The sequence below is a fragment of the Pinus tabuliformis genome, chromosome J, assembly GCF_031772625.1.
Source record: "Pinus tabuliformis cultivar Carrire ecotype Pingquan chromosome J, CPIR1, whole genome shotgun sequence".
NCBI classification, from domain to species: domain Eukaryota; kingdom Viridiplantae; phylum Streptophyta; class Pinopsida; order Pinales; family Pinaceae; genus Pinus; species Pinus tabuliformis.
Window position 1 is genome coordinate 1,605,316,613 of NC_142295.1, and position 20,158 is coordinate 1,605,336,770.

A 20,158-nucleotide genomic window follows, 5' to 3' on the forward strand; every position below is an offset into this window, starting at 1 on the left:
TTTTCCCAACATTCAGCTTGAAATAAGTGTCCCATCATCCGTGGTTATTATTTTTCCTTTATTTACTTTTATTACATGGAATTTTCACCAGGGTTGTTACAGGACCCTCCCCCTTGGGGGAACACCATCCTCGGGGTTCAACAACACCTATAACCACAAAATTGTTGTAAGCAAAATATACTGTCTGTGGATCTTTATAACTTAGCTCGATGCAGTATTTACAATGGTGAACCTATTGAGAAGAAAACCAACATGACACATAGCAACATAGCATCATAATGACATGACACCCATACCACTTATGGGAACTTTATAACATATCTCATGGTGGTATTGACATCCTTATACATATATACATATACCAAACATCACCAAAACATATATCAAAACATATACCAAAGCATATACCAAAATCACACCAAAACACCAAGATAAAACTACTTTGCCTCAACTGGAAAACAAGGAAGGTTACATAGCCCGCATCTGATCTCCCATCTCCCATTTAGCTTCATCGGGCCCAAAGTGCTTCCACTATGCCTTAAATTTCTCAATTGCCTGGTTCTGGAGCATGAGCACCTTTTTCTGCAATATACACTGAGGCTCCGATTGGAATTCTCCATTTGGTTCCATCTGCAATACAGACCAATCAATCACATGATCATCATCTTTAAAATACTTCTTAAGTAATGACACATGGAAAACATCATGGAATTTTACTGTCAGAGGAAGTGCAAGTCAATAGGCTACTAACCAAATCCTCTTAATGATACTGAAGTGTCCACAAAAATGTGGTTCCAACTTGGTACATGATCTAATCTGCAAGGATATTTTCTTCGGTTTGATACACAAGTACACATGTTCTCCAACCTGGAACTCCTTGAACAACTTGTTCCGATTTGCATAAATTTTTTGCCTATCTTATGTCTCCTTTAGATTTTTCTTTATAACCTGCATTTCTTGTTCCATGTCTACCAACATGTCTCGTCCAATCAATAATATACTAACTGGATCACTCCAACTGATAGCAGTATTGTAACTCTGCCCATACAATGCCTCAAAAGGACTCATCCAATGACTCCTGAAAACCATTGTTGTATGCGAACTCTACCAAGGGGAGATACTCTTCCCACTTTCACTGTTGATGCTTCACATACATCCTCAACATGTCCTGCAATATCCTGTTGACCCTCTGTGTTTTTTCATCTGTTTGTGAATCATAAGTTGTACTGAAGGCCAACTCTATGCCTAAAATTGAAAATAACACCTTCCAAAACTTGGAAGTGAACTTCACAACCCTGTTTGACACAATATTTTTCAGAACACCATGGAATTTGAATACATATCGGATGAATACTTGTGCTACATCATTAGCTGAAAATGTACACTTTACCAGGATGAAATGTGCAACTGTTTTCAACCTATCCACAATTACCATGATGGAATCATGTTGTCTCACTTTCCTCAGAAACCCTATGATGAAGTCCATGGAAATGACCTCCCATTTCCACTCTGAAATCGCAATCAGTTGTAGCATTCCACCTGAATGTTTACACTTTGCCTTCACCTGCTAATAGTCATTACACTTTGCCTTCACCCGCTAACAGTCAAAACATTTAGCCACAGACTCTGCTACATCCCTCTTGAGATTCAACCAATAGTAAAATCTTTTTGGTCTTGTCAATGTCTTTGTAACACCCTCCTCCCACATCCACCCAAGTAACCATGCCGATTGGGGTAAACATGAGATGAGACGCTACTATGATCAGATTCTACCTCCTAGGTGACCTTAAGGAAGTGGAATTGGTGGAACCTCACACACAGTCATTAAAGATCATCAACCGAACCCTTAGGAGACAATTTAGTGACTCAGACAACATGTCCCTCGGTCCCACTGTTGTTTTGAGCCTCTGTGGCCATAGTCTCTCTCATTCTATGGGAAAGGGAGTGACCAAAGACCTAAATTCACTCTCATAGGCCTACTTGTCAATGACTGTGGACTAAGTTGCTAGTTTTGTGCTAGTGACCCCGAGATTTAAGCCACTTTTCAGGACGCGAGCCTAGGCCACTGCCCAGAATGGAATGAAAGATCATAATCAAGTAAAGTACAGGGAAACAATAATGTAAAAGCAATATGCTCAATAAGACCTTAAACAGACCCCTACTAGCCATGACAGGTATTTCGTCAAACATATCATCGACATGTAACCTACAGGTGTAAACAACATAATTAACTGTAGGGATCTCATACTTATCTAATAATTTCTATGAACCATTGTTCCCTCATGCCATTTGTTTCATTATCCTCTATTGGTTCATAGACACATTATCCATTCATATACAAGTAAAAACATGTTGAGAGCCATGCATAACTACTGTTATAAAATGTGCATATAACCAACAAAATAGGAACATAAATACAATAAACATATCAGCCATCAAAATCCATATATACATCATTACATTTGAACATAGAAATCAAGGGAATGGATTTCTCATTAATGAATGCAATCAACCAACCAAATATGGGACTACCACATTCCACTCGACCATAGAATGGCTAAGTGAAATCTCTCTTCATCCATTCACCCCCATACCATATTCCAATCATGAATGTGGGACTCAAAGCAAAAGAACTCAAACAAGTCATATCGAGGCTAAACCACCTCACCCTCATCAATAGAAACTAGGCTGTACCGTAATCAATCCCAGATCACTAGGCCAACATAATGAACACATCACAATAGGCTCTATCATGATCTCCACCCAATCGCTAGGCCAAAAAAGCATGGATGCCACCGGATTTCTCCACCTACACCGTGAGGAATTTTCCTGTCTCCTAGTCTCTCAGGCTTTACATCAATCCAAACCTGGATCACTAGGACCTAAACCAAGACCCACTCTCTAGGCTTTACCGCATATCCCAAACCCGTGATTACTAGGCCCAACGGAGAGCAAACCACCTCTTGGATTTACGGTGTATCCCACCATTCACCGATAAGTATTCCTAGGCCCACCAAGGCAACGTAATCCTGGCTTTACCGCAACCCATAGTCTAGCTTAGGGGTCACTAGGCCAGTGGCTTTACCGTGATCCATAGTCTGGTTCAAGGACCACTAGGCCATGTGTTCTATTATTTGTAGATCCAGCCCACTCAGCTTCAAATCCATCCAGAAATCCAACTCAACCAAAAAATGAGAACTCCATCACACAATGGCTATCCATAAATGGCAAGGATAGGCTAAAAAACACTATTACACCTAGAAAAACCCATGCCATGATAGAAAAGAACCACATGCAATGTCATGCGTGCAAAATCTAGTAAGAAAAATACACATGCAAGTTGATACCTACAATGAAGCATGTTGTAGCTACTTGATCTTACGTTTTCCTACTTGATATTTTCTTCCTCTTGCATCATTTTCCTTTCTTGCTCCAATGCCAAAGTTCTCCAAGAAAGCTCTAAGTATCCAAGAGTAGGAGAGAGAGAGAATAATGAGAGTGCTCCAAAACTGAACTGAAAAAAGGTTACCAACTGATCCTGAGAAGCCTTTTTATGAATGAGGCCTCTATTTTCTTCATTTTCCATTATTTTCCTTCATTTTCCTCCTAACACACAACTTGTGACCTTTCACCTCTTTTTTCTCTTACTTTCCATTATTTTCATAAATAATTGTGCCAAAAATGCCATTTTTCCTTTCCAAAGCCTTATCCATTGCCTTTGCCAATTTCCTTAGCTATAAACAACCAAATGAACACCCCCTAGGATGTCCTACCCAACATTTAGCTTGGAATAAGTGTCCCATTCATTTATGATTATTGTTTTTAACTTTTATTACATGGAATTTTCACTAGGTTTGTTATAGAACCCTCCCCCTTGGGGGACACCATCTTTGGTGTTCAATCACTCATATACCTCAACAACCTGCTGAAATAATACATACTACTCATTGAGATTTATAACATAGATCAATGCAGTATTTACAATGAGATATTTGCTCAAGAGAAAAACATCATGACCACATGACAACATACCGCATAGTGGAGCTTTATAACACAACTCATTACGGAATTTACATTGATCATCTTGTTGAGTCCCAACTCATATAACATCATAACAGCATGATAACATAACCACATGATAGCATAATAACATGATAACATAACCATAATGACAAGACACCCATACTGCATAGTGGAGCTTTATAACACAACAAATTAATAAAATTTTGCATCCATACACATGGGTACATATAGCAACATCGCCATAAATATAGATACCAAAACACATGCCAAATCATATACCAAAACATATATCAAACATATAATAATCATCATATCTAAGTGCATATTAAAACATCATATAGCATAAACCAAACCATCATAAAGCATATATCAACTACCATAAAACATATACCAAACCACCATAAGAAAATACCAAACCACCATGTCAAGCTTCTTTGCCTCAACCAGAAAACAAGGAAGGATACATGGCTTGCATCTGATCTTCCATCTCCCATGTAGCTTCATCGGGCCCAAAATGCTTACATTGCACTTTAACTTGCCCGATTTCTCGGTTCCAGAGAATGAGCACATTTTTCTGCAATATACACTAAGGCTTCGGTTGAAATTCGCCATCTAGTTCCACCTGCAATATAGAATAGTCAATCACATGATCAACATCCTTAACATACTTCTTAAGCAAATATACATGGAAAACATCGTGGAATTTCACTATTGGAGGGAGTGCAAGTCAATAGGCTACTAGCTCAATCCTCTCAATGATACTAAAGGGTCCACAAACCGTGGTCCTAGCTTGGCACATGATCCAATCCACAAGGAGCTCTTCTTTGGTTTGATGTGCAAGTACACCTATTCCAAAACCTGGAACTCCTTGAACAACTTGTTCCTATCTGCATAACTCTTCTGCCTATCCTGTGTTGCCTTTAGATTCTTCTTGATCACCTGCATCTCCTATTCCATGTCTACCATCATATATAGTCTAATCAGTACTCTGCTAACTGGATCACTCTAACTGATGGGAGTGTTACAACTCCACCTGTACAATGCCTCAAAAGGACTCATCCTTAAAGACTCCTAATAATCATTGTTGTATGCAAACTCTACCAAAGGGAGATACTCTTCCCATTTCCATTGTTGATGCATCACATACATCCTTAACATGTCCTCTAATATCCTATTGACCCTCTCTATTTGTCCATCTATCTGTGGATGATAAGATATGCTGAAGGCCAACTTGATGCCCGAACCTACAAATAACTCCTTCCACAACTTGGAAGTGAACTTCATATCACTGTCTGAAACAATTTTCTTCGGAACACCATGTAGTCTAACCACATCTCTGATGAATACATGTGCCACATCACTAGTTGAGAATGTAGACTTCACTGGAATGAAGTGTGCAACCTTTGTTAATTTTTCCACAATGACCATAATGGAATCATGTTGCTTCACTTTCTTAGGCAACCCTGTGATGAAATCCATGAAAATAACCTCCCATTTCCATTTTGGAATGGCAATCAGCTATAACAGTCCACCTCACCACAAACACTGCTACATCCCTCTTCAAACTTGGCAAATAGTAATACCTCTACACTGCTTTCAGTGTCTTCTGATAACTTGGGTGACCTGAATATGGTTTCACATGAAACTCTCTCAAGATCACCTTCTTGAGCTCACTGTTATCTGGTACATATATCATATCTTGAAACCTAACGAATCCATCTACTGTAAGACAATAGTCCATGTCCTGTGCACCTGCACCTATACCTATACTACCACCTATACCTATACCACTACATGTACTTGTACCTGCACCTGTACTTGTACTATCACCCTGCTGCATCCTGTGCACAATCTCTATATACTTGACATCTTGTTGTCTTGCCTACAACATCCTATCCTATAAGTCTGTCCCATAGGAGCTCATAGCTGCCAAGTGATGTACTTGTACCCATCTACTGAGAGCATCTACCACCTTGTTTTCATTACCTTTGATGTATCGGATCTCAAAATAAAACTCATTGATCATGGCCAACCATCCAGCCTGCCTAGCATTCAAAGCCTTCTAATAACCTAGGTGAACTGAATACGTTTTCGCATGAAAATCTCTCAAGATCATCTTCTTGAGCTCACTGTTATCTAACACATATATCCTATCTCTAATGCTGACCAATCCATCTGTCGTAAGACAATAATCCATATCCTGTGCACCTGTACCTATACCTATACTTGTACCTATTCTATCACCTGTACTTGTACCTATACTATCACATGTACCTGTACTTGTACCATCACCTGTACCTATACTTGTGCTTTGTTGTAGCCTATGCACAATATCCATATATTTGACATCCCACTGACGTGCCTGCAAGATCCTATCCTGTAGAGTTATCCCATAGGATCTCATAGATGCTAAGTTATTTACATGTACTTGCCTACTAAAGCATCTTCCACTCTATTCCAGGGAAAATTTTAGGGGCTAATATTCGTAGGTGGTGTAATTTCCCATGCTTTTTCCAAAAAAAAGATTCACCAATTTCAAATTTTATTTGCTCAAATTTTATACTACAAAAATATTTTACCTAAAAAATCACCAAATTTTATATAGGATATAATAAAATTATTATATATCTAAGTATTTTTACAAAAAATATCCCCAAACATTTTGCAATTTGCATATTATGGACTAGTAAAATTCACCAATGCCTCTAAATTTACATCCTTAAAATTTTCCCTGCTCTATTCTCTTTACCTTTGATATATCAAAGCTTAAAATTAAACTCACTAATCATAGCCAACCACCGAGCATGCCTACCATTCGTATTCAATTGGTCAAAGAGATATCGTAAACCATTGTGGTCACTCATCAATGTAAATCCCTTACCAAGAAGATAGTGTCTCCACATCTTCAACACATGTATAATCACTGCTAACTCTTGATCATGTTGTTTGTGCTATTTTATCACTCTTAAAACAACTAAATCACAACCATTAATTATCGATCAGGGTAGGTCTTTTATTTCAAAGGATTCTGCACTGTCTGTGCTAATACATGAACAACCTGGTAACACAAAAATGTCGTTGAACACACTTGTAGAATTTAAATTTTCTTTGTAGAAATGAAACTCACACTTTCATAAATTAAAGAACACACTACAAAAATGAAACTCATTCAGCAAAGAAAAAAATCACACTTCATAAGCTTCAGAAACGAAATAGGCATGCCATGTGTTATTAGCTAGAGCGCAACCATAATATAAAACAACATACCATAAATCTGAAAACAAAAGTGTGTCTATTCCAAAATATATCCAATGAAAATAAGAAATTCACATAAACATCTAAGAAAATAAATATACTACTAATACTGTGATCCCTGCTAAAGAGGAGGGCCCTTCCTCCCTAGCTGGGTGCAGGAATGGAACGAGACTACTTAAAGATTCAACACAAGAATTGCATAATCATCACCAGGTACCTGTTGTATTAAAATAGCTAAAAGATACAAAATCAAAATATCGATATTGTTCTAGATGTTGTTTCCCCCTTCTCATTGTTGGGTTGTGTTATATTCTTTCCACGACTAGCTCACGTAGTGAACAGGGGAGTTAGAGTGGGGTGCGGAGCCCCCACTTCATTGTGCTATTGTGCACTGGGGGGTCACAGGGGGGTTTGAGGTGGGTGGGGAGCCCCCATCTATGGGGTCTGGGGCAGGGCCCCAGGAAACTATTTTTTGGACCCTGTATTAGGTTCGGCGGACCTACCTATCATTTTCAGTCCATGGTTTTGGATGCGATGGTTTTCGGTCTATGGTATTGGATGCTTCAGCATGTGTAAATATGTATTGTAACAATGAAAGGAACATAATGAAAAATCAAGCTGGTAGTCTCAATTTTGGGATCTAGGGGAAAATCTCTGTGTATATGTGTTTTATGTGTTATGCTCTCGCATTTTTTATTTTCTGTGTTTTTAGAATTCGTATGCAGGTAATTTCTGTATGGGGTTGAAACCCACATTTGGTATCATAACTGTTTTTGCTTCAAGGGGACGCCTTTGTTACTGAGGGGTTTCGCTCGGACCTGTGGTAGACCCTATTCAATGGGAGATCTACGAGATCGATTGTAGTGGTGAAAGAAGATGGTGAGCAATGGAAGCTAGAGATTGAGAAATTTAATGTCATAGTTTTGAGTTGTGGAAACTCAAGATGGAGGATCTATTGGTGGATAAAGATCAGTGGATCACAGTAGATCCGGGTACTAAACCAACGTGAGTGTCCGATGAAGAATGGAAGAAGTTGGATCGAAAGGCAAAGAGCACAATACGATTGTGAATCAGATTTAGTATTGATTAATGTATTAGACGAAGCTACAGCTAAGGCTTTATGGGACAAGTTAGTGACTTTTTACCAATCTAAGTCTCTAGTGAATAAATTATTCCTACGGAAAAAATTATACAACCTGAGGATGAAATATGGAGACTCAGTCACAGAGCATATGAATGCGTTTAATACTATGGTGAGTTAGTTATTGTCTATTGATATAAAAATTTCAAATGAAGATAAGTGCATTAGTTTGTTATGTTCTCTACCAGATTCGTGGGATAGTCTGGTTATTGCAATAGGTAGCAATGCAACTGCCTTGCAGTTGGATGAAATAGTCTCATCCTTGCTGACGGAGGAGATGAGACGGAAAAATATGGAGAGCCAGAATGGTGATGCCTTGTCTGTACGAGGACGATCCCAAAACAGAAACAAAAATAAGACATCGAGTGGGAGATCTAAATCTAGAGGGCGATCTAAATCTCTAAGAAAATCTGCAAAGGTGGTGTGGTGGAAATGCGAAAAGGAAGGGCACTACAAAAGGGATTGTAAATCTAAATCCCCTAAAAAAGGAAAGGGATCTGATGATGCTCCTTCCGCAGAGTCGAAAACCACCTCAGATGAAGGTGGGGAGGTGTACTTGGCTTCTTCAAGTACACATGTAGATCATGAGGCATGGTTGATTGACTCAGGTGCATCCTTTCACTTCACTCCCCATAGAGAGTGGTTCTGCAAGTATGAGAAATACGATGGTGGTGATGTCTTCTTAGGGGATGATAGGAAGGCTAGAATCATTGGACGTGGAATAGTAAAGTTAAATTTGCAAGGTGGAAGGGTTAGAACACTTCCGGGTGTTCTGCATATTCCTGCATTAGCTAGAAATCTGATTTCTGTAAGCAAGCTAGATGATGCAAGTGTAAAAAAAGTGTCCGAGAAGGATACCTGCAAGATGGTTCGGGGAGCACTGGTATTGATGCAAGGAGTTCGGACTGTAACTCTGTACAAGCTTTAAGGTAGCACTGTTGTTGATGTGTGCAACAATTCTGTGGTTCTTGAAAGTGGAGCAGAAAATGTAGTGGTCTCTGGAGAGAAGACCATGATGTGGCATCAAAGGCTTGAACATATTAGAGAGAAGGGCCTTCGAATACTTCATGGTGAAGGTATGGTAGAAGGTGTGAGTAATAGCTCTCTGGATTTTGATTTCTATGAAAATTATGTATATGGGAAGAAGAATCGAGTGAGTTTCCCCTTTGGTGGTAAGAGGGCGAAATAGATATTAGAGCTTATGCACAGTGATGTGTTTGGACTTGTGAAGGTTCCATCAATGGGTAAGTCTATGTACTATGTATCATTCATAGATGACTTCTCAAGGAATACATGGATATATTTCCAAGAAGAAATCTAAATTCTTTGGCAGGTTTAAAGAACTTAAGGCTCTCGTGGAAAACCAGACAGAGAAGAAGATAAAGGTGCTGAGGAAAGATAATGGTGGAAAGTTTTGTAGTAAGGAATTTTAAGAATTCTGTAAGAAGTGTGGTATAGCATGACAGAAGACTACTCCATATACACCTCAGCAAAATGGATTTGTAGAAAGAAAGAACAAGACGTTGATGGAAAGGGAAAGAAGTATGCTCAGTGGTGCTGGGTTAGGACTGGAATTCTAGGCAGAGGTGGTGGAGACAACATGTTACCTAGTCAACAAATCACCTTCATCAGCGTTGGAGGATAAGACTCCACAAGAGGTATGGACTAGTAAGAAACCCTCTCTTTCACATCTAAGGGTATTTGGATGTGATGCATATGTACATGTTCCAAAGGAGAAATGAACCAAGTTGGATAGTAAATCTGAAAAGTGCATATTTATTGGGTATAAGGATGGTTTAAATGGTTATAAGCTTTGGAACCCAGTAACAAGGAAGGTTGTTTATAGCTGAGATGTGGTGTTTGGAGAGGTGAAAGATGTTATTAAACATGAAGTCCAACCAAAGGAACCTAAGAAGATAGAGTTTGAGCTAAAGGAGGAAGAATCAGACTCTACAGCAGAGGAGGAATCAGAAGATGAAGAGCCAGAAAATCTAGGTGTGAGAAGATCAGTTTGAGAAAGAAGGCAGCCAGAAAGGTATAGTCCATCTGCTTTTTGTTAAAATTTTTCTTTTTCTTTATCTATTACTAATGATGATCCCAGAACTATGAAGGAAGCAGTAGATTCAGAGGATGGAAAACTCTAGAAAGAGGCCATGGTTGATGAAATGGCATCTTTGCACAAAAATGAGGCTTGGGATCTGGTGGGGTTATCAGCAGGAAGGAAACCCATTGGCAGCAAATGGGTGTTCAAGAAGAAGACAAATGTAGTGGGAAAGGTGGAGAAATACAAAGCTCGGTTGGTAGCAAAAGGTTATTCCCAGGTGCCGGGAATTGATTTTGGTGATATTTTTTCTCTTGTTGCCAAGGTAACTTCTATTAGATTACTTTTATCTCTTGCTGCTACTTTTGATTTTGAAGTAGAACAGATGGATGTGAAGAAAAAATTTCTTCACGGGGATCTCGAAGAGGAGATCTACATGAAGAAACCTGAAGGCTTTGTTGTGAAGGGTAAGAAAGAACTGGTATGCAAGTTAAAGAAGTCTCTTTATGGGTTAAAACAGTCACCAAGGATGTGGTATCAAAAATTTGATACATTTATACAAGGACTTGGCTTCGCCAGAAGAAAAGCAGATCACTGTGTGTATTTTAAATTAGTTGGTGACCGTGTTATTTATCTGGTCTTGTATGTGGATGATATGTTGCTGGTTGGAAATGACAAAGAAACTATCTAGGATTTGAAGACCCATTTTTCATCCAAATTCGACATGAAAGATCTTGGTGCTGCAAACTATATTTTGGGCATGGAAATTAAAAGAGATCGAACAAAGAGGAAGCTTTGGTTAAACCAGAGGAAGTATGTCGAGACAATATTGCAAAGTTTTAATATGCAGGATAGTAAACCGGCGAAGGTTCCTATTCCTATAGGTGTAAAGTTATCTGTTGAATAGTGTCCCAAGACACAAGAAAACGAAGAAGACATGACCCATGTTCCATATGCAAGTGCGGTCAGTAGCATGATGTATGCGATGGTATGTACTAGACCAGAAATTGCACATGGATTGGAAGCAGTGAGCAGGTTTATGTCAAAACTAGGGAAGGAGCATTGGATAACAGTGAAGTGGGTTTTCAGGTATTTGTGTGGCACTAGTAATTATGGTTTGTGCTACCAAGGAAGACCAAGATTGGACAGAGTTTTGGATATTTGTGGCTTTGTTGATGCAAACCAGGTTGGAGATATGGATTAGAGATGATCTACAAGTGGGTATGTGTTTAACCTATTTGGAGGTACAATCAGTTGGATGAGTAAGAAACAATCTGTAGTGGCACTATCAACTATCGAGGCAGAATACATGGCAGCCACTCATGCAAGCAAGGAAGCAGTTTGGTTGCAAAGATTGTGTTCAAGTATGGGGTTAGTACAAAGGGCTATAAGGATAGATTGTGACAACCAAAGTGCAATTTTCTTGGCAAAGAACCCTGCTTATCATTCAAAGACAAAGCACATTGATGGTCAATATCACTTGTTGAGCCCCAGAACTACCTCTCTTCTACACATTTTCCTTAACCTTTTCTCTTCTATTTTTGCATATCAGTGCCTCATAAGCTATCAAAAGTTGTTACATGTTGATTTCAGGAGTGCATTTGAGTGATTTTCAAGTTATATCATTGTGTGTGCTATTTGATCTAGGTTTTGTTTATCAACTACGGAATGTAGCCACTTTCCACAGCTAACTCGCAATTCTACAACCGTTTTCATTGTTATGTAGGTTACAAGTGCTGGCAGGAGAAACGCGACACATGGGCAGCTCAAAAATGATCCACACATGGACGAGGCCCTATCTGCTTAGCCAAATTCATGAAGAAAGGTACTAGTCAAAGAGTGGTCAACAGAGAGTCCTGCATCAACTAGGACTCTGTTCCAACATGAAAGAAAGCCTGAAATCATTCCTGAACTCATGGATCCATTTTTGCCACTTGCAAGGAATTTCCATAACACAATCCAACCTCCACTTTGCATAGATTTACTGTTCATGGCAACTGAGAGTCTGAACTTCCAGATTTTGACTTGTTCACATGTCCATTGCTGGAGAATTTTCTCCAAAATACAGTTATCTATTTCCTCTATAAATATAAGCGTTTGCAATGCAAATAGTTAGTCTTGATACTGTTGTTTTTAACATTATTTTGCTATTGTAACCGAGAGATTTGTCCTCTGTTTTCATAATACAAAAACTCTATTTTTCATATGGTTGTTTAAAGCATGGTTTGAAGTGATAGCGTGTTAATACAAGGTTGTGTAGAGGGCCCCTACGTGGCTGAGGTTCTTATTTTGTTTTGTATAGTCTTCATGCATATTTTCTCTTATTTGAGCTGTACATTTTTCATGTTTTGTTTATGGTTCTAATCGTTTTACTCCTGTACATGTTTTTTCAGCATTATTATATTTTCCACTAACACTGATCAGTGCATTTCAGGATAGGTTATGCTCGAGCTTTTTAATGTAGTTTTTTCATCAAATGGTGATCTGAGACTTACTTCCTCTGCTGAAATTTAGTTTTCAATTCCAGTTTTGATGCTTTTATTTAGTGAGATTTTCTTACTGGTTTTAGATAGTTTAGATATTAGTACTTCATGATATATGATGATATCTCTAGAGCCTTTAGCTTAACCCCGTTTTAGAAGTTAATTCATGAGCTATTGTGATTATAGGTGAAGTAACTTGATTTTTCTTTCATTAGTATGCAAGTAGATAATTTAGATATCAATTCTTCATGCTATATGATGATATCTCCGGAGCCTTTAGCTTAACCCCATTTTAGAAGTTAATTGGCGAGCAATTGCGATATAGGTGAAGTGATTGATTTTTCTTTCATTAGTCTACAAGTAGATAGTTTAAATTTCATTCTTTCATGCCACATGATGATATTTCTGGAGTCTTTAGCTTAACCCCATTTTAGAAGTTAATTGAAAAAATATTGTGATTATAGGTGAAATTAGTGACTAGTTTCCAGCTTCTTTACTTTTTGGTTTTGAGTGCAGTAGTTTATTAGATTTCAAATATGTAATTAGGATGGATAGCAGAGATAGTAACCTCATTTTTAGTACTTCATCTTTAGCTTGATTTATGTAGCTGCATGTTTACATTCTAGTTCAAAGTTCTGATTTTGTAGAAAGCATGTTTTGAGATCTTTGAAGTTCTAAGTTTGGAAATTACCATAAGAGGCATAAACCTTGTCTTCAATTCTACATCCACACTTGATATTTAAAAGTATTCTTAAAACTTTAGAATAGGATTTCCATTTGCATTAAACACTTTAGGAGACCAACAAGAACAAAACCCCAAAACAAGATAAAAACTGAAAACAGTGAGGTAAGAAAAAGGTTGTCTTGCACATACAGTGCACTACACTTCATCAGTTTATGACTCCCGGATTGATAACTTATGTAGCAATTTAGGACACACTAAATTGACTAAACATCACTTTGTGAGCGATATGATAGAACACAAAAAGGTGTTGCTGGTAAAGGTGGACACTTTGAAGAATACTGCAGATGCATTGACAAAATCTATGAGCTCTAAGAAGTTCTCTTAGTGTAGAGAAACAATGGGCATTTCAGGGCTGGATAAATGACTAAGCTCTCCTGTGGCCCCTTTTGGAAAGAAAACAACAAGTGGGAGAATGTTGGGTTGTGTTATATTCTTTCCATGACTAGCCCACATAGTGAATTGGGGGGTTAGACAGGGAGGTGGAGCCCCCCCTTCGATGCGCCGATTGCGCAGTGGGGGGGTCACAGGGGGATTGAGGGGGGCGGATAGCCCCCCTCTACGGTGTCCAGCTCAGTGGCCTAGGAAAAATTGTTTTGGACCCTATATTGGGTTGGGCAGACCTACCTATCATTTTCGGTCCATGGTTTTGGTCGCGATGGTTTTTAGTCCATGGTTTTGGACGCGATGGTTTTCGGTCCATGGTATTGTATGCTTTGGCATGTATAAATATGTATTGTAACACTAAAAGGAACATAATGAAAAATGAAGCTCGTAGTCTCCGTTTTGGGATCCAGGGGAAAATCTCTGTGTATATGTGTTTTATGTGTTATGCCTTCGCATTGATTATTTTCTATGTTTTTAGAATTCGTATGCTGGTAATTTTTGTACAGGATTGAAACCTACACTCATAGGATTGAGCATTTTTATAAAGTCTTACAGTGCTCCAAAATTAGGGAACGAATCAATCATGAGAATCTCACAATTCTCATGTTGATAGATTTAACAAAAATGAAATAAAATAGAAGTTGTTACAATCATTTTTCAATTAAAGACCTATTATGGTTACGCCACTTTTTATAGCTATAACTACTTAGATATTTTCAACCTTCCGCATAGAGTTACATCTCACAGTCTTCAACAATTATCTCTAAAATAGCGGCCACGGTCTTTAACAGTTTGCAGTGTAGCAGTAGCGTCATAGTGTAACAACAACTCATGGTGTAACAACAATCTTCAGGGTGTAACAACATGTAACAACAACAATTGTTTGTCCATAGTCTTTAGTAATTACAACATCACCTAAAAGAAAAACATTCAAAAGGCCTCTTCCATAATTTCCCTGATTAATCATTCCAAAAATATATTGTTTCTTTCAATACTTAACAGAAATGGCATAATATTATGTTAGAGAAAAAGATTGCTTCTTGACCAAGAAGAGTGACATTGGGTCAAGGGATTGATGGATTCAGTGAAGGGAAATGGCCAAAATTAAGGAAAAATGCACTTGAAATATCCTTAAATATTGTGCCCAACATCTCCCCCCAATTGAAGCCACTACATGTCATCGTGCAGATTCCTCTAAATGTTCAGGGACATCCTTCATTACAATATTGGTGTGTTGTTGATGTAGTTCCATAATATCATAAATGTTAGCAATATCTTCATCCTCTTGCATGTACCCTTGGGTAGCCATAAGTTATGTGGTCCAAGACCTTTCATCATACATGTTTAGCTGGTAATGAGGCTAGTAGCTCTCAATCAAAAGCCAAATCAAAGGGAATTTAAACTTAAGTCCTATCCAAAAATATCCCACTGATTTAATTCATGCATACTTGAGAACTCGAGTAACATCTATCACAAAATTACAAAATCTAAAGGGGTCCCTTATCCGTAAAGTTTCACTACCGACTTTCGAACGTTTCAATATTCCCACCAATGTTCTTCTCTTCAGTTGTGCAAAAATATTAAGACAAAATCCAATGACTCTTCTCCTGTACTCGGATGATTGTTCCACCATGTTAGGAGTACTAAGAAATCTTCTGAATTCTCGCCTCAGGGTAGTAGCTATACCAAGCTCTAATCTTATTTTCAGCGTTGATGTGTCTTCATTCCTAACAGATGATGTCTTGGCAAGATTCCAATCAACTTGGTTCCTCATAAAAGATATGAAGGATCGCAGCTGTAAGTCTCCAACATAATTAAAAAAAGTTTATAATGATTTTTAGACTAGCATGCTCAGCAAATATATTGCTCAAAAAGAGTTCACACAATGAACTATGTTCATAAAAATCACAAGAATGGAATACATTTAAAAGAGTTCTAGTAGAAACACCCTTATAGGGTCTATTCTCACAGATAGCTTTCAATTGGAAAAGATAAAAAGTTTCCCATAGGAAAACCAAATAAGATGGATATGACGCTCTGCACCCAAAAGGTTCAGGGCTAACTCATACATTTCTCTTTTATCTTCAGTCAATTCCTTAATTTCTTGTTGCAATTGCTGACTTTGTTCTTCCTTCTTCTTCTCAGCTTCCTTTGTCTCTTGTTGTATGAGTTCTTTTGTCAGCAACTCCTCAGCCCATTGATCCTTAAGAGTGTGAATAATATTCTGATGCTCCTCTAAAGAAATCACTCCCTTTTTTAGGGAGAGTGCCAACTGTTTCCAATTCTGCAATTCAGAAATCAATAAAAGTTTTTCTAAGTGCCAATCTGCCTTAGGGTCTAGTGCAATGGAAGGTGTAACAACATCTCAAAATTGGAGTTGTTCTGCCTTGACTACTGGTTCTTGTGTAACAGCAGTTTCATCAACAAGTTCTTTTGGATTAACTCTCACTTTTTCTTCCTGAAAAAATTATGCCTCGACTACTGGTTCTTGTGTAACAACAGTGTCATCGGCAGGTTCTTATGTTTTAGTTTCAAGGTCAAATTGCATAGGGTCCGTTGTTTCAATTGCTGGTTCTTGTGTAACAGCAATGTCATCAATGAGTTCTTTTGTAGCACCCCCCATGGCCTTTTCTGAGTTTCCTTCGAGATGGTGTTATAGATCCATTTGGGCACATCAATCCCATCATCCAGATTAGTGTTTTAGGGCTCATCAAACTCTAATTCCAGTTTCTACATTCCCTAAACAAGTCACCCCTTTGAATGCCTCCTTCCCAGATAGTTTCATGACTTGAAGACATCTATAAATGGCCTCTAGAGGGACCAGCGTAGGTAAGCCCTTGTAAAGGTACGCTGTAGAGCAGTTGAGTCCACTGCCAGGGTGCTTTGCAGAGCACTTAGGCTTCCATTCACCTACACTAGGCGAGAATGAGTGAAATTCACATAGGGTTTGGGGAATATTCTTTTTTCTTTGGAGTCATCTAGAAGGTTCCCTCACTTATCAACTCCTATGAGCTTGAAAATGGATGAGGAATGAGTTAAGGTGCAACGTATGCTCTCATCCCTTCCTCCATGGAACTAATTCTAAGTATGGAAGGCCATTCAATGCCACCATTTATGACAAAACCTCCTTCATCTTCCTATAAATTGACCACTCATCTAATTGATCAGGGAGTTGGATTATGTTGAATTGTAAGGAGATAATGCTTCTATAAGATTTGGCTTTGAATAAAGTATTGTAATGCTACAAGTTTTTCATGCTTTTGATGTGATGTGGATGGGATCCAAGCTGGAGGAACGGCTTTGAATCAGACACCAATGGCTGTAATTCCTTCCTCTATATAATAAAGTGTTTGAAACTTTTCCCATATGTTTGTATTGTTTCATAATGCTTATATGTGTGAATTGTATCTGATTCCTTTCACTTATATTCAATAGATCGTACACTTTGATCGGTTCTTTGTTTTTTGTTGTGTTTACAGGGTACTTCTCAAGCATATTAAGTATGGGAAGGAGTAATGGGATTGATACAAGGGAGACAAGATGAAAGAAAAACTACAAGTAGGTCTTCTTATCTTCTCATCTTATCTATTTCTTATAGGAAAAGTCTAAAACACTTTAAATTGTTGTTCTAGATACAATTACTTATCTAGGGAATTAGTATTTATTCGTGGATACCAAATTCTCAAAAACAAATTGGCGACTTCGCTGGGGAAGATCATCTTTCCTAGTAGCTTATCCACCACCTAAGACATCCTTGTAGACTTTATTTGTGTTCATAGATTGTAATTTAGCTCTTTACATTGAAAATTTGGTCAAAGTTGTGTCAAATTGCCTCTTGAAATGGCTTACTATCACCAGTGCAGGCTTGTGAGGGACACAATGCACTGCAGAGCACCTCTAGCTTAGGGACAGTGCTCTGAAGTACACTATTTCCCACTTTGGGTTGCATTGATCCTCCTAGGATTAGTTTCCCACCTTTAGAAAGTGTTTTTGCCAACTTTTCTCTGTTTGTTTGTTTGTTGATTGATCAATGAATGTTATGTCTCAGAAAATAAGTTTCTATCTCCTTGTCTAGCCCAACTTTGATTTGATTGATTAATGTTTCTTAATTTTTTCTTTGTCATTATTGATCAATAGTCAAAGTTAGAATATAGTTGATTAATCTTCATTCAAGAGAAATTGTCGTAAAGTCTTCTCTTCCTTCGAATTAGAACTATTGTAAAAGTCTTTGTTCTTATGAAATATTGATTGATTGTATGTGCATATTTCCTTTTGTTCATATTCACATTAAGGAAATAGAAAAGAAATACATGCATGTTGCATTGAAAAATTTTGTGTGTGCTCATAGGAATAGTGTAGGGAAATTTCATTAGATTGTGCTCTTTGTTCTTTGATCAAAAGAAATCTGATTACTCTATCCCTAAGTAACTAGGATTTTCATCATTAAATTGAATGGAAAGAATGCTTATCATGATAGTTGCATTCCTAGGAATTTCTGAATACATCACGTGGTGAACTTGAAAGGAAAATTACTAAGCAAGATCAACTTAAAATTAACATCAATTTACCTAATGGAGCATTGTCATTAACGAGAACATTTAGTGGTTCTAGGCTAGAGACGTGTTCCGACATTGTAAAACAAAATAGTTGTTGCTAACTTGTCTGCAATACATCCCAAGTGTGATACCTCATTCCACGTACATGAGAATATCATAGCTCGTCCACGTACCTTCGGGTATATAGGGCGGTGTTATAGTATGTAAATTATATGGGAATGCTATCACTGTGCGGTTTTGCATTAGACTGCACTTATATAGACAGGGCCTCCACGTACCTTCAGGTATATATGGGAGGACAACTCTAGGCTACTATCCATCCTTAAGTAACCAAGTCGAACACCTTGTACATTGTGATACACTGAACACATCATTCGAGGAGATTGCCTACCCATACTTCTTAGTTCTCCAGGAGGTATTTTGCAGTTCACAGTTGCTTGGTAAACCTTTTTCCTAGTATACCCCTTTTTGTTTATTTATTTTTTGATAATAAAATTAATCAGTAATCGTGGAGGAAAATCAACCCTTACCCTGTCGTTTGCGGAGAACAGTGAGAAAACCACCTTTACCGCCAAAAGCTACACCTATTCAGTCAAAGCGGTCTCGCTTAACTGATTCTAGTACATCAAGAACTCCTAATTCTTCATCTGAATTACTTGAATCTTCTATTTCGGTAAGTACTGAGACTCCAGTTACTCCAACCATTTCTGGTACATCCATTTCTGAAGGAGAAGTTTCACAATTACCTGAGGACATTAGCACTGATCCTAGTGAAACAATAACCGAGGTTGTTCAACAACAAGTTGATCCTAAACTTGAAGTTGATCAACGAGAAATTACTTCTGAACCTGAATTAGTTCAACCACGAGTTAATCCAGAACCTTTCCCAGTTGAAACAAAAGTTACATCTGAGCCTGAAGTTGTTTAGGAACCTCTTTCTGAAACTGTTGTTCATTTACTCAAACAACTGGACTTTGAATTTGAACATTCAGAAGTTGTTACTTTAAAAGAAGACGATCAACTGGTTACCCCTCAGACATCAGTGACTACTGAAACTTCAAATCAACACCAAAAATATTTTACGGACCGAACGGTGAAATTCTTCCACCAGGTTTAATTGCTATAGATGAAGAATTGGAAGAATATTCTACACCTGAAACCCCATTTCACTTTGGAGCTAGGCTTTATCTTTACCCTCATACTCCTCATTTTACTACTCCATTTGATCTTTCTTATTTTCAAGTACCCGTCGATTCTTTAGGACAACTTTTGGGTCAGTTAACTATGGCTGAACAACTGCCAACATCCCAGACTGTATCATCTAATGCAGCTGTGGCAGAATTTGCTGTTGCAACTTCTTCGATGTTCTCTACCACACCTAAGTCACACCTATATGGTGAATTTTCCGTCCTGGTTGGTTACCAATCATTATCTGGAACCCACTCAGGGGTTGCTTCTACACCATGGTGATCACCCATGTCCTCAACTGGAATTCTACTTGGTTCTTCTCTAACAGGAACTCAATAGTTT